Here is a 16,568-nt window from a genome sequence, read left to right on the forward strand (position 1 = left end):
GGCGGCCGGCCGGCCGGGCGCCCCGAGGTCCCGGCGGGGCCCCCGGCGGCCTGGGCGCTCGCAAAGTTTCCTCATTACAGGTGTCAATTAGCGGGGGCACCGAGCAGGGCCGCGGGGTCCCGGAGCCGCCTCGCCGGGGCGCAGCGCGCTGCGGAGGCCGCGTACCTGCTGGTCTCTGCGTGCAGCCGGCCGGGGAGCGGGGGGCCGGAGGCTCCCTTCATGGGGGGCTGGGGGCGGATGCACCTCCAACGCCAGCCCTGAAATCGCTCAGGGCGAACTGTTGGTCGTGGGGAATGCGGCCGTCTTAGCTTTTAAAATGGGGAAAAAAAAAATAATCGTGAACAAGGCGCTTTCTTTTCTTGGTCGGTGTGCGGTAAAATGCAGTGCGTGTTGCTGTGTGAGCACCGTAGCCTGGAGCCCAGATCCCATCCCGGGTTCGCGGGGCTCCCGGAGGGAAAGGCCGGATTCCTCACACTCCCGACTGTTGTCGCCTCCGAGCTTTTCTGGCCACATTCTTTGCATTTACTGGACCCCAGGCCCTTGGAAGGTGGCATTTTTTGAGCCCTAAACCCAGATTGCAAGCCAGCCAGTCGTTGGGCCTGAAAGGCCTTGTCGGGAAGACCCATTTCCCAAAACTTGATTGTTTTAGCAAATGGTCCTTTGCGATGAGTCCTCTGTGGATTGTGGATTTGGGTTCCTTGTGGGGTATTTCAAAAGACTTCCAACGCGCTTGTTTTAGAAATGATTCTTTAAAAACCATCGATTCATAGACTGCTGTTGCTGTTTGAGCTTTCGTTTTATTAACGTGTTTGCCTTTTGCTTAATGACCAACGGCGAAATGATAAAACGCGTGTGCCCTAGTTTTGCTTTGAGCTGTATATTTACGTCCTGACAGGTATTTTTAATTCCTGTTATACGTAAGACTTGAATTTATATTTCACTCTACACTTTCCAATACTGGTGCCATCCTCAGTAATTCTCATTATAGGGTTGCCTACATTTTCAACGCATTTTGAGGTACTTTTTTGTTTTTTGGTTGAAGGTGATAGTAGGACATGTGACTTCAGTATTTTCTGCAAACTAAATTTCAGGTATAGGGTTGTGATTAACGCATTTTCAAATTGAAAATGGAATCGCTTTGCTGGATAATGTGTATTTCGAAAAAATGAGTTGATTTTAATAATTGATTACAAGTTAATTTTAACCCAGAGGCAGGCGGTTTGAATCCACCAGCTGCTACTCCTGGAGAATGATGGCAGTTTCCGCCCATTGATTTATAGCCTGTGAAAACCTGGTGGACGGTCAACCATGAGTCGGTCAATGGCAGACTGTTTGAAAAGTTAATTTTTAACTTGGGATTTCTACACATCATAGTATCTAAAGATAATGTCTAATGTTTTTAATCTTTGTGAGAAGAAATGATATCTTAATCGCAAAGAAAAGGCCTTTTGGGATTGTCTGGGAAACCTGTAGATCAAAAAATGCATTTGATTTCTGGAAAGTTGGCTTATATTTGAGAAAAAAATTAACTTCTGTTACATTCCCTAAATACAGTTAGATAAACTAGGGTCATGGAATCTACACAGCTCCATTAAAAAAACCTGTTTCAAGGAGTAGATTAAGAACATTTTCTGTTTGTGTATAATTAGCAAATAGGTATCTCTAAACACTTGGACAGTTTTTTTATAATTTCCTAAGGGCTACGTTTAAAAATTTGCTTGCTAGACACTTACCTCAATGGAGCTTCCTCTTTTATTTAAAAAAAAAAGTAAGTTATGTGTATTTTGCAGTTGTTAAGTGCCATGCCATGGCCTGGGACTCAGTGATAGTAAGCTATTGTAACTTCTTTTATTGGTAGGTAGTTTTAAGATTATATTTTTATTTTTCTTTTGTGTAGTTTCTGCATCTTAAATGTAACACTCTTAAATTCTTTGAGAGCATGGCAGTATTAGTATACCTTACCATGGTAGGATAGACCATGGATATGCCAAGTGAACAGATAATGTCTTGTATAAAGTGAAGCCCGGGTCCTCCTTGGAGGCAAAGATGATAAAGCTTCGTCTCAGTGTGCTTGGAGGATGTTGCTAGGAGAGGCTAATCCTTTGAGAGGGACGTCATGCTTGGAAGGGTTGGCAAAAGAGAGAAAACCCCTCAACCATATGGATTGACTGAGTGCAGCAAAGGATTCGAGTGTCAGGAACTGTGAAGATGCACAGGATAGGATAGGGTTCAGACCTGTTATTCTTAGGATTGCGATGAATCGTATTCTACAGCAGCACCTAACACACCACCAGAGTGAGGACTTTTACTCCTGAGTGGAGACTTGATGGATGGAGCTTGATGAAAGTTGTTAAAGTAGATTTTGTGTCCTTATTATAATTTTCTTCAATATCTGGTACATTTTTCTGACTTTACTTCCCTCTCTGTAAGTGGTGCAAAGATTAATATGGTTAAAGATTAAACTTGGTTAAGTTTGAGTTAAGTCTCAAAATAAGATGTACACAGAATTCCATTAATATATCTTCCCAAGAAATAAAATATGAATGTTTTCAGTTAGTGTTTCAGTTTAGTTTTAAAAGAGATAATGAGAATTACTAAAAGTAAGTTAAAAATAACCCCAAACCAAGACCCTATTGTCAAATTTACACTTAACGCACATAAAGAACCCTTATTGTATCTAAATATGCAATGTTTTAAAGAAAACATTTACATGAAAAAGGGTAGACATTAGCCTTTTAAAAAAAGGCTAAATATAGTTCGGGTAACTCACATGCGCTTCCCCCTACATAAGCTTTTAAGGGTGATTACCTTCATATAAAATGTAGTTCTTCTAACTGTACTGCAGTAAAACAAAAGATTGTAAACAACTTACAAGTATTGTTAGTAATACTTCTGGCTCTGTGGAGTCTGAACTTGGGATCTCTAGATACAGAATTTAGAAATTTGAAACCTGCTCCCAGAGCAGTGCTTAAAGGCCTCAAGGATTATAGTCTTCTCCCCAGAGTACTGAGGAACAATGTCAGTCTTGAGACTAAGGTGCGCCTGATCCAGGTCATAGTCTTCATAATTACTTGCTATGCATCAGAGAGCTAGGAAATGACTAAGGATGATAGAAGAATCAGTGCCTTTTAGTTGCGGTGTTGGAGAAGAGTATTGAATTACCATGGACCACCAAGAGAACAGGCTTATCCTGGAGAGGGTGAAACAAGGCTGCTCCCTGAAGTCAAGGATTCTGAAGCTCCGTCTGACATACTTTGGGCATGTTGCAAGGAGGGACCAATCCTTGGAGAGGGACATCATGTGTGGAAGGGTGGAGAGACAGCTTGAGAGGGGAAGGCTCTGGATCAGATGGATTGACTCAGTGACTGGGGTAGCGGGGGTAGGTGTGTCAGAAACAGTAAGGTTGGCACAGGGTAGAGCAGGGTTTAAGGCTGTTGTACATAGGGTTGCTAACTCCTTTTCTTAAGGGACTAAGAAGCTGTGCTGTAATCCTAAAGGCTTCAAGGTTTAAATCCACCAGGTCCTGCACAAGAGAAAGATGGACTGTCTCATCTGGAAACCCACTGGGGGGTCAGCTGTGAGTGGGTTCCAACTCGACAGCAAACAACAACTCCATTTTTTAAGAATCTTAACTTTGAAACTTAACTTGGCATCCTTTTGAAAACATTTTTTTTATAATTGTGATTTGAATGACTATTTACAAAAAAAACTGTTCATTCAGGCATTTCAACACATTTTGCTGTGTAGCATTAATTTCTTTACTCACAAGTCTAATCATACTTGGCCCACTTCCCTGTAATTCTGATTTCCATTCATCCTCCTCTGCTACTTCACCTTGTTGATACTGCACTGCTCACACCTTTACTGAGTAGTGTCTTTTCCTTTACCTCTCTTAATGTGTACGCTACTTAATCTTATTGACTCCCTTCCTTTGCTTTCAATCTCTTTTAACAATCAAAGAAGTCTGTGTTAAAACCTTTCCCTACCTTTTTATGGTAATGGCCCATTTTGACTGACTTACTTCACTTAATGTCCCCTAGATGTATCAATGCTATGCAGTGTCTCAAGTATTTTTTTAGTGTTTCAGAGGATTCCATTGTGTGAATGTATGGTTTCCATATCCACTTGATTGTTTCCATTTATTTTCTATAGTAGATAATGCTGCAGTGAGTTTGAGTGCAGACAGATAACGGTGTCACAGATCTAATCGCGTTAGGTTATATATCTAATACAGGGGTTGCTGGATCAAATACTTTTATTTCCAGCTTCATAAGGAAGTACCAAATCTGTACTGTTTTAGGCCATCAGTAGTGTATAAGTTTTAGTGTCTCCACATCCTCTACAGCATTTGTGTTTACTGCCTTATTGAACTTTGCTATTGTTACTGGGTTGGGATAATATCTCTTTGTTTCTATCTGTATCTCTCTGCTGACTAATGATCTTGCTGTGCTTGCTGTTTATCTGAATGTTTTCTTTGGTGAAGTGTTATTTTCATGCCCTCTGCCCATTTTTTAATTTTCTTAAGATGTTGAAATTTTCTGTAACTTTCAGAGATTAGTCCCTTTTGACAAATGTCACAGCCAAATATTTTTCCCAGCTAGTGGGTTCTCTTTTAATGCTTCTGGATAAGGTGTTTTAAAATACATAAGAGTTTTAGAAGATCCTAACTGTCTAATTTTTCCTGTGCTGATTGTACATTTTTGGTTTATATTTGGTAGTTTATGCCATAGATTAGGACTAATAACCTTGACCCTATCTTTATAGTTTTTTGGGTTTTATACATGCAGTACCGTTAATCTTTTTACTTGTTGTGTGCCGTCAAATCAGGTCCAGCTAGCAGAGGAGGAGATTGCCCCTCCTTCAGCAAAGCATCTGGTGAATTCAAACTGCACACCTTCAGGATTGCCATGCAGCTTTCTTGCCACTAGAATTCCCCTCTTTAACTTTAATCTTGATTAATCTTGAGTTAATTTTTGTGTATGGTGTAAAGTATGGATCTTGTTTATATTTTCTGCAAAAAGATAGCCAGTTTTGCCGGTATCATTTGTTAAAGAGACTTCTTTTCCTCAGTAAATGAATTTCCATCTCTTTGTCCAGGACGAACTGTCTATATTGTCTTCATGCTGACTCAGGCTCACAACAACTTTATGGACAGCAAGAAACTTCACCTGCCTGACCTTGTGCCCGGTTCCCAATCTGCTGTGCTTAAGCCCGTAGTTGCACTAACTGTGCTTTTCCGTCTTATTGAGGATTTTTCTCAGTTGTGATGTCCTCTTCCAAAGACCAGCCCCTCTTGATAATTTGGCCAAGATATGTGAGATGAAGTCAGATCATACTTGCTTTTAAAGAGTAGCCTGGCTGCACTTTCTCTAAGACATTTAATGTTCTTTCAGTAGTCTTTCACCAGTACCACAATTTCGAGCATCTTATCTTGTTTAATCGTCCTTATTCATTATCCACCTTTGACAAGCACTTGCAGCAATTGAAAATGCTATGGCTTTGGTCATGCAAACCTTAGTCTTTAAACTGAGATCCTTGCTGCTTAACTCTTCAAAGACCTCCTTGCCAGGAGATTTGCCCAAAGAAGTACTACTTGGATTTTTTGACTGCTGCTTTCATGAGTGTTGATTGTGAATCCAAGTAAAAGGACATCTTTGACAGCTTCAGTCCATTTATCATGATGATGATGATGCCTGCTGACTAGTTGTATTTTCTATGTTGAGCTGTCCATAGGTACTGCAGTCAGTGATGTTTTGTACCCCCAAAGCAGAGCAGTAGATTTTGATAATCAGGACGTGTAATACATCCTCCTTTGTTTTTCTTCTTTGGTTTCTCAGGATCTCTCTCCATATAAAATCAATGATTACTTTTTCCATCTTTGATGAATGATGGTGGTATGTGCTTCAGGATTGTATTTTATCAGCTTTTGGTAGTATTGACATTTTCACGAAGTCTTCCTATCTGTGAGGGAGCTCTGATGGCCAAGGAGCTGTACTTACTGTTCGACTCCTGTAGCTTCTCTCTGGGGAAAAGATTGTCAGTCTCCTCCCTTGCAATTCAACTGGCTCTGAAAACCCGTTGGAAAGTCAGCTATGAGTTGGTTCCACCTCCAAAGCACACAACAATCCATGAGCATTGCATATTCCTGTAGGTCTCTTTTAGTCTCTTATTGTTTGATAGTTTACTTTGTATAGGTCTTTTGTAGCTCTGACGTTAGATTTATTTCTAGGTGTTTAATATTTTGGATGGCTGTTGTAAATTGCATTGTTTTCCTGTTCAGAGTTCTCTGTAGTTTGACATTGCATCTTAAAATCGTTATGGTGGTGGTATGTGTTTTTTAGTGTGTGTTTAACCAACCTTAACACTTTTGAATTTTTGTTTTCCTTTCTTATGTTTCCGTTTTTAATAAAAAGATGAGACTAAAAAGCACTTTCATTGTACTGGGTGAATTTTACTGCTTGCAAAGTTGCATTTAGTTTAGAAGCTAAGTTCAAATTCCTATGCTTGTTCTATTGAGTTCGAATCCTAATTACTTTTGTGAACTAGTTCCTAACTAAGCCCAAAGTGTTTCTGGATATTTGAGAAGTTGAAGTCTTGTGTTTTGGGCTACTTTTATAGACAGATCACTGACTATGAAAACCAGGGTCATTATTACTGTAGAATGAAAATGACTTTACAAATCAATCTTAATCCATTTGTATAGAGTGGACTTTTTGGTGTTTACTTAGTAGTTGATCAGATGCTTGAAATGATGATTAGAATGGAAAGTGTTCAGAAGTATTCTGACTTTTTCTTTATTCTGAGATAGTAAGGAAGACAGAAGCAACTATGCTTTTGAATTGTAGAAATAAAGAGTGCTGTCTTGGAGGAAGTGTAACTAGGGATGATGAAACTTCGTCTCTGGAGGGACAAGTCCTTGAAAAAGACATCATGTTATGAAATGTGGAGGGTCAGAGAAAGATCAAGACTCTGAACAGGATAAACAAGGCCTTGATGGTCACAATGGGCTGGAACATGTTGGAGAGCTTGAGTATGGCAAAGGATAGGGCAAGCTTCCAATCTCAGGTTCCTGATGTCCGTACGAGTTGAAGTCGACAACGAATTTCCACAGTGTTGACCTAGTATTCTTTGTACAGCATTATTTCCCAGATTCTTAGGTTAGCCTACAGATGGTATAATATAGTGAAAGGAAACAACCTTGAAGCAAACCTCATTTTTAAACCATGCAGTGTCTCCCTCTTTGTTCTGTTCCAATGACTTCCTCTTTATTTATGTACCATTTCCGTGTGAGCACAATTGTTTTGAAATTCTCATCCTTTATAATGTTAACGGTATTTTATGATCCACACAGTTCAATGCCTTGTCATTGCCAATAAAACAGAACTAAACATCTTTCTGGAATTACCTGCTTTCAGTCAAGATCCATCTGAGATCAGCAGTGATACCTAGTCCTCATTCTGTGGCCTTTTCTGAATCCATCCTCAGTTTTGCCACTTGCCTGATGATGAATTGCTTCAGCTGTTATTAAATTATCTTCTGTGTATTGCCAGTTCTGCTACTTGTGTTAGTCGGAACCAGCTCATAGCTGGCCCTCCGACAGGTTGTCAAAGGCAGTAAATCACAGTAGAGGAGATTGCCCATCCTTCTTCTCGGTGAATTTGAACCGTGTGCCTTTGGGAGTGCAGCACAGCTTCTTACCACTGGACCGCCAGAGCTATCGGGCTACATTACAGTCGTTTCTGCATTCTGTTAGAGTACCTTCCTTGCTAATTGCCCAGTAGGGTTTTCTTCTCTTTGATTGCCCGAGCATCTTTCTTCCCAGTTTCCTATCATAAGCAAAGGAGCACCATTGCATGCAGTTGTTTCAACATGTTGATTCCATCAATTCCTGGAGTCTGGCCTTTTTTTTTTTTTTATGAACACCCTGTGCCTTTGGTGTAGTTTGAAAGTTCCTTCATGTTATATACTAGCTGAAATGGTTGAATATCTTTCCATCATCTTTTGATGGTTCCTGTCATTGAATACTTTCACATATTGAAATTCAGAGTATTACAGTTTGAGAGTTGAATTCTTTCTTCATTTCTTTTAGTTTCGCAAAAGCTGAATATCTGCTTCCTTTCTGGCTTTCTGTTGTGAAACTTGTTTCAATCTTGGTGTGTGGATCTGCTTTGTTGGTTTCAGTCTCAGTTGAACCCTTTCCATCGTTTTTAGAAATGATTTTTAGGATTATCTGGACATTACATACTTTTACTACATAGAAGAGAGAAATAGTGATTCTTTTTTTGCATGGTGCGGTACAGGAACAGGGAAGCTACTTTAACACCACCTCTCAGTGAAGCCAATTGGTGCCTTGTTAGGTGGCATTGTGTTGCCTCTGACTCATTGCAGCCCTGAAGAGTAGAGAGAAGTGCCACCTGGTCCTGCAGCATCCTCGAGGGTCTCCTCCATGGTCTCAGCTGTGCTTTAGCCCTTTGTAGCCACTGTGTCAGTCAATCTTGTTGAAAACTTTCCTGTCATTTATTAAATCTTTGTCTTTGGTTTCATTCACCAAGCTTGCAGGGTCATGAAATTTCTTATTTGAAAATGGGTTAATAATACTATAAATAACTTGTAGGACTTTTGAGGATAAATGCCAGAAAAAGACACGTATTTAAAAAGACAAAAGTAAAATCTAGAAAAATATAACATTAAAATCTAAAAAACATATTTAAGCCTGTGCCTGTGTAAGGAGACACAAACACTCAACAGTTTGGAAAGAATAATGACCCGTTCACTACAAAATACACAGGTGAAATACATTCACTACAAAATACCCAGCTGACGTACAGCGAGAGCTTAGTTGGACAAGATTGTAGTAAGCTGCTTCTAATAGAATTGATCTTTGATTTTTCTTTTTAGAAATTGGAATTGTCAAAGTGGTTACTTCCATGAAACTATTGTAGAGATAGTGACCATAGCTTGTCTTTTCTGAAACTTACAGAATATTTCTGGTTTTCTTTCTCATCTAAGACCTTTTATTTCTTTTTCCTCCCCTCTCTGACATGCATTCTTGAAGCTTTTGAAATCCAACTTCGGACCGAACATTGTATGGTTGTAAGTCATTAGCGACATCCTGTGGGCAGAAGCTTATGAAGAGATTTTCTCTTAATTTTCTTACTGACTTGACTTCCCTGTTAGAAGGGGAAAAATTTTTCCCCCTCTTATGAATATAATATATAATACTTAAATGAATGAGCTCAAACCTTTGTAACTCTTTTCCTAAAGTTTGGAACGTATTTTTCTTTTTATGTCTATATGTTTGCTTTTTACATGAGCATTTTCACATTTCCTTAGGTTTCTGAGAATAGAAATTAATGGCAGGACTTTTTAAAATATTACACACAACTGGCTTTTTGTGATCTAAAAAATTTAACAAAGACATTGTGGAACATAGAAATCTAGGTCAATTCCTGCGTCAAAAGATAATTTTTTTAATAAAAGATTCTGATTGCCAAATTTTCTGCTTGGGAACAAAGTTGTATTCGTTTATATCACCCTCAGAAGCGCAAGGGAAAACTGATTTCTTACCGCTGCACAGTGGGAACCAGTGGGTTTTCTGAGGGTGTAGATTACATGGGAGGAGACGGATTTTTATCTGTCTTCCTTGGAATCAACTGAAACTGCCAGACTCCAGCTTTGGGTTAGTAGTACAACTCCTTGCAGACTGGGAACTCAGAGAGCTCTGTCCTGGTGGATAAGTTTTGCTGCACACCGAAAGACAGGTGGATCAAATCTACCAGCTGTTTTGCGGAAGAAAGATGGACAGTTTCCTCCCATGTAATTTAGAGCTTCTGGGAAACCTGCTTAAGGCCCACCTATAAGTCACTTGTGACTTGCTGGCACATAAGAAGCTCTCGTGTGCTAAGCCAAAGGTGATGCCTCTTAGCTGGTTCCATTCCACCAACTCGTCCTCAGGAAAAAGAAGGGCAGTCTCTTAAGTGATTTATAGCGGCTGAAAACGCATTGGCGGGTCAGTTAAGACTGAAAATGAAAAGCAGTGGATATTTCTTTAGTTACAGCTTTCTGTGCATCAGTGGCCATCATTGACTAAGGATGACAGAAGAAAAATGGATGCCTTTGAGATGTGTTGCTGGGGAAGAGTATTGAATATATATAATGGACTGTTAAGAGGTCTAATAATCACAAACTAACAAACAGGTCTGTCCTGGTGAAGGTGAAACCAGGTTGCTCCCTGAAGGCAAGGGTTTTGAAACTGTCTTACTCACTTTGGGCATGTTGCCAGGAGGGACCAGTCCTTTGAGAACCTCATGGTTGGAGGGGTGGAGCATCAGCACAGAAGAGGAAGGTGCTGGATGAGATGGACTGACACAGTGTGGCAATCAACAAGCAGATCCATGGGGAAAAGGTGGGAAGTCTCCCATGTGATTGAAAGCCCAGAAACCTACTGGAGGGGCAGCTGTGAGTCAGTTCTGACTCGATGGCAGGTTTTTTCCAAGAAAGATTTAATAGGAACGTTCTGCTTTTTTTATGGCAAAGAAAATTGGTACCAAAAAAGAAAAAAGATTTGGAATCCTAGCATTTGGTGAACATTGCTGTTAGTATCTGTTTTTTTCTGATAATTCCATGTATATATTATGAAACAAGCCTAATGTTTGATGGTCTGTGTATATTTACAAGAGTGAGACCACATTGTTTGATATTATGTAGTTTCCCAGAGCTCTCCTAAATTTTATTCAGTATTAGGATTGAAGCATGTCATTGTCCCATGGTAGTTTCCTCTTAAAGAAATACGTACCTACAAAAATAAAATATAAAAACCCAAGGGATGGATAATCGGAACTTATTTTCTGTTAACAGATGTCATTTTCTTATACCTGTAGACATTATCAGTCTCAAAAAATAGAAAACTCTTATGTGCTACCAAGTTGGACCCGCCTCATAGCTGACCCTCTGATTACTTTGCAGGTGCTGTAAACCACACAAGAGGAGATTGTCCATTTTCCTCTTGGAGCAGATGGTGGACTCCGCCTGCCTGTGGGTTGACAGCATAACTCCTTACTCACTAGGCCACCATAACGCCCTCAGTGACAGTAAATCTGCCTGACGCCCTCAGTGACAGTAAATCTGCCTGACGTGACTTGGTTATTGACAATTAATGTAACTATTTTGACATTTAAAAACTGTAACATGCCTTCTGTTGCAAGATGTAAAAAAATAATGTCAAAAGAAAAATTTGAACCCTTTATTGGGTAACCAATAGAATAGAAAATCTTGGATTTGGGTTAAGGTAGACCCGGATATGATTGGAGGAAAGTTCATTAATAACCTTCATTATGCAGATAACAGATGATACAACCTTGAAAGTGAGGAAGATTTGAAGATGTGTTGCAGAAGGTTAAACACTGCAGCCTTCAAGATGGATTGCATCTCAGTGTCAAGTAAACAAAAATTGTCTCAACTTGACCAGTAAGTTACATGATGATGATGATGATGATGGAGAAGCTTGAGACTGTGAACATCATCATCTTACTTGGATCCATAGTCACTTGGTACCAACAGCCAGATTAGGAGACGTATTGTACTGGTAAAGTCTGTAGTTAGGGACCACTCCAAATTATTGAGGGGCACTGATGCAAGTTTGAGGCCTAAGGTTTGCCTTATTCAGGCCATAATCTTTCATTTACTGCTATGCACTTGAGAGCTGGACAGTGATTAAGGATGGCAGAAGAATTGATGCCTTTGAACTGTGGTGTTGGAGAATATTACTGAACATCCCATGGATGTCCGAAAGAACAGAAAGATGTCTTGGAGAGGGTGCAGCCAGAATGTTTCTTATAGGGAAAGATGATGAAACTTCGTCTCACATACTTTGGGCATGTTGCTAGTAGGCACTTTTCTTTGGAGAGGAACATGATGCTTGGAAGGGTGGAGGGTCGGCAAAGGAGAGGAAGACCCTCAACAAGGTGGATGATACGGTGACTGCAGCAGTAGGGTCGAGGGTGTTAGATTGTGAGGATGGCACAGGAGAGGACAGGACTCAGTACTCTTCAGAGGAGTTGCTAGGACTTGATGGCATATAACAGAAAGGACTTAAAAGCTCTCACTGTTACCAGTCAGATCTTGATCCTTTTCTAACGAATGAGCATGCCCATAGCAGTCCCATGTGAGGTAGAATTAGTCTGAGCTTGCATAGCTCTGCGGTTACCTTGTGTCTGGCTTCTAGCAAGCACTTGCTTTGATGATGATTGATCCTAAAAGCTGTTGAGTTGACTGGCTCATAGCAACCCTGTGGACAACAGAATGAAGCATTGTCCAGTCATGCCAGCCTCAGGATCTCTTAATGCTTGCACTGTTAGGTTGTTGCAACCACTCTGTCAGTCTGTCTTGTTGATGGTCTTCTTTTTCATGGGAACAACACTTTTCAGAGGATCATGGCTTTCTAGGGGAACTAACCCTTTCTGGTAACCTCCTCATTTGTTAGGGTTATTCTGCCTGTACTGATTTATTGTTGCTCTGGCGGTCCATTGTGATTTGGTTAGCTTCACCAGCACTGCAGTTAAAAGACATTAATTCTTCTTGGGTCTTCCCTACATACTCATGCTTATGAGAAATACCATGGCTTCGGCTAGGTGCACCTTAAACCTCAAAGTGACATCCTTTCACTTTAGTACTTGAGTATTCATTGCCAAATGCGGTATGTCATTGGATTTGACTGCTGCTTCCATGGGGGGTTGATTGTGGATCCAAAGTGAAATCCTTGACAACTATAATTTTTACTCCCTTGATTGTGATTTTTTTTTAATTGATCCAATTTTGTCATTTTTTGTTTTCTTAATGTTGAATATCTTAATGAAGTATTGTACTGAAGGAATTGAACCTCATCAGTTAGTGCTTCAAATTTCATTTCAACAAGCACAGTTGTATTGCTGCATATCTGAAGTTGTTAATGAGTCTTTCCCCAGTTTTGATGCTACACTTGTTATATGCTCAGCCTACAAATTGAGCAAGTGTAATGAATGGTTACAGACTAGATTTTAAACCATGCACTCACTGTTTTTGTTTTTCTGGAATGACTACCCCTTTGTCTATGTACAGTTGCCACATGAGCATAATGGAATTACCATTCTTACTGTTACTTAAAATGTACATTTTTTTATGCACACACAATTATCTTTTTTAAATTATTTTTCCTTATTTATTAATTTTAATGAACATTTACAGAGACTGGATTTCCATTCATTCATTGTTGCACTTTTCTCCTACCCACCCTCCACCCAGTTTGCTCTTCTCTTTGAAAACTAAAACAAAAATTCTTTCATTGTTATACAATCCCTCCCCCCTAAAATGTACATTTTGCGAATCAAGAAAACTCAGAGAAACATCCTTGCTTTCAAGCAAGATCCATCTGACACATTAGCTGTAATACTGCGTGTTCCATGAGTGGTTTTGAATCTAGTTGAATTTCTAGGAATTCCTTGTCAGCCTCCTGTACTGCTCACCTGCTCTTTCATTACCTTCAGCATGATGTTACACATGATGGTCATGACACTGTTTCATGGTTTCTGCATGGTTTGGACGTCTTTGTTTGGAATGGACACTTATGGATCGTTCTTGTTCATTTTGTGAGATCTCTGGTGTAGATGAAGGAGCACCTCTAGCACTGTAGCAGTTGAAACATTTGAACGGGTACCTGACACTTCCTGGAGACTTGCCTTTACCAGTGCCTTCTGTGCAGTTCAGACGTCTTCAGTCCTGTTGCTTCCTCTTGAAATGGTTTTGTGTCCATTAGGACTTGAGAGTACAGTGAGTCTATGTGTTTGACGTAGCTCGGGCTGCTTATACTTCAAATATTTAGTCTTTTTTAGGCTATTGTGAATGAAGTTGTTTCCTTGATTTCCTTTTCTGAAGGTCTCTTTGTCAGTGCAGTTTTTTTGTGTTAATCTTGTAGTATCCTGCCATTTTGCAGAATCTTTGTATTATATCAGTAGTTTCTTGTGGCTCTTGAGATTTTCTTTTGCAAAAAAGGTAGTTTGATCTCATCCTTACCATTTGTTTCTCTTGATTACTGTAGCTAGGACTTTGAGTAGTGTTAAGATTGGTTAAAAACGGCATTGTGGATTATATTTGGAGGTAGGGGGTGGGGTTTGGGGGGGGATTGTGTACCAATGAGTGAGTTTTTCTTTTGCTTTTCAAGGAGAGGAGCAAATGGGGGGGAGGGGTTTGTGCGGGGAGAAGGGTGCAACAATGAATGAATGGAATCCCAAAATCTCTGTAGATGTTCACTGAAATGAAAAATAAACAACCTAAAATAAAAAAAAAAAAACAAAACCAAAAACGGCATTGTTACCTGATTGCCATTTTCAGAGGGAAGGCCTTAAGCCACTCTCCTTTGAGAATGTGGTTGGTTTTTATACATGTTCTTAATTATATTGAAGAATTTTCCTTCTAATGCTGTTTGAGAAGTTTTGTTTTATAATTTTTTGTGATTTTAGCGAAAGTTTACAGAAACCTGGAATTCCATTCATTCATTGTTGCACATTTTCTTCCCTACCACCTTTTTTTTTTTAAGGGAATGTTGGAATTTATCAATTTTTTTTTGCATTGACTGAGATGATCATGTGAGTGTCATGGGGATTCTTCCCATTTGTTTTATTTATGTGGTGAATTATATTGGTTTTTCTTCTAATATTGTATCAATGCTATGGATCCTATTTGATCATGATTTTTTTTTAAAAATATTCTATTGAGTTTTACTGGCTAAAACTTTGTTGCAGGTTTTGAATCAATAAATAAATATTGGCCTGTAGTTTTCTTTGAAAATCTAGAAATGAGCAAAAAGTTTTAATGGAGCACAGTTTTTCATAATAAAGCTCTTTGATATCATTGAGTATGTTACGATTTCAGTATTTTAGCATGGATTCTGTAGAGAAGCAAAAGCTGTGAAGTTTATAGCTATCTATGTAAAGAGTCTTATTTCAAAGAAATGGTTCGCATGCTTTTGTGGGCTGGTGAGGTCCACGTCCTTGGGTCAGACCTCAGAAGACTAGCTTCTGTGGAGGCTCACAAGTTCAGGTATGGCAGGTAGGACCACATACTGCTGGATTCAGAAGCTGGCAAGGCCAAGGGTGACAGGCAGAGCCGCAGACTGGCTTGGGCGGCTGACTGAGTCCCAAGGTTGAACCTTTGGTTCAAGTCTCCCAGTCATGTGCTGATCCAAATTAGCAGGAGAACTTGAAGCTCTGCCAGAGCCAATACATTCACTGGAGGTGATGATTTTTAATATCTTTTTATTTAAAATACCACACTTCTGAGGTAACTTCTACATCTGATGGGGGCTGATTATATCCTGCTTCATTACTGTAGAGTTTAGAATTTATAGCACACAAAGTAATCACACACTGTGAATCATGGCTGTAGTGAGCCACACTATATGAAGTATCACCCATATCATTTTTTGGTCATAACTTGCTTGTTTTCATTTGACTCCTTTGCCAAGTGTTTTTATTGGTGCAAAGGAGCAACTCCTCGTTTAGTGGTTTTGTTTTATCCTCCCTCTTGTTTATGACTTGATTTCTTTTTTGGTTTTTTTCTGTCTTGGCCCTCTTTATTTCCTTTCTTCAGATAACAATTTCACTTTGCCTAGTTCCTCATCACTTTTGGCACCAGCAGTCAGGAAATCAAAAGATGAATTGCATTAGGGAAATCTGTTGTCAGGAACGTCTCTGGGGTGTCAAGAGCAATGATGTCATTCTAGAGACTAAGGTGTATCTGATCCAGGCCATGGTTTTCACATGTACTTGATACATATCAGATAGCTGGACAGTGATTAAAAATGACAAGAATGCCTTTTCATTGTGCTGGAAAAGAGTATTGAACATGGATTGTGAAGAGAACAAACACATCTGTCCTGGAGAGGGTGAATGAAGCCAAGCTCTTCCTTAGAGGCAAGGATTTTGAAGCTCTGCCTCACATGTTGCCAGGAGAGACCAGTCCTTGGAGAAGGACATCATGCTGGGAAGGGTGGAGAGGCAGTGCAGGAGAGGAAAACTCTGGGCGAGATGGATTGACACAGTAACTGGAGTAATGGGGGGAGGTGTGTCTGAGACAGTGAGATTGGTCCAGGATGGAGTTCAGAGCTACTGTGCATAGGGTCGCTGTGTTGACTAAGCAACACTTAACAAGAACAACAGCAGATGACTGTAAATGTCTTTTGCTTTTTTCTCTATTCATTGTAAGGCTAAGGTTCTTATTTAGGAAAAAGTGTATCATCTATCAATCATCTCTCACTCCTCTCTCCTCTCTCCCTCTGTCTCTCTCTCTCTCGTCTCTCTCCTCTCTCTCCCTTGTCTCTCTCTCTCGTCTCTCTGTCTCCATCCATCCATCCATCCATCCATCCATCCATCCATCCGGGAATTCTGTTGGCCTAGTGGCAAGAAGCTGTGCTGTAATCCCAAAGGCAGGCTGTGCCAGGAGGCCACCAGTGGCTCCTCAGGAGAAGGATGGGCATTCTCTTCACATGTGATTAACTACCTCTGAAAACCCACCAGAGGGTCAGCTGTGGGTTGGTT

This window comes from Elephantulus edwardii, unplaced genomic scaffold (assembly GCF_000299155.1).
Source record: "Elephantulus edwardii isolate Elephantulus edwardi_28Jun2011 unplaced genomic scaffold, EleEdw1.0 scaffold00011, whole genome shotgun sequence".
Taxonomy (NCBI): Eukaryota; Metazoa; Chordata; class Mammalia; order Macroscelidea; family Macroscelididae; genus Elephantulus; species Elephantulus edwardii.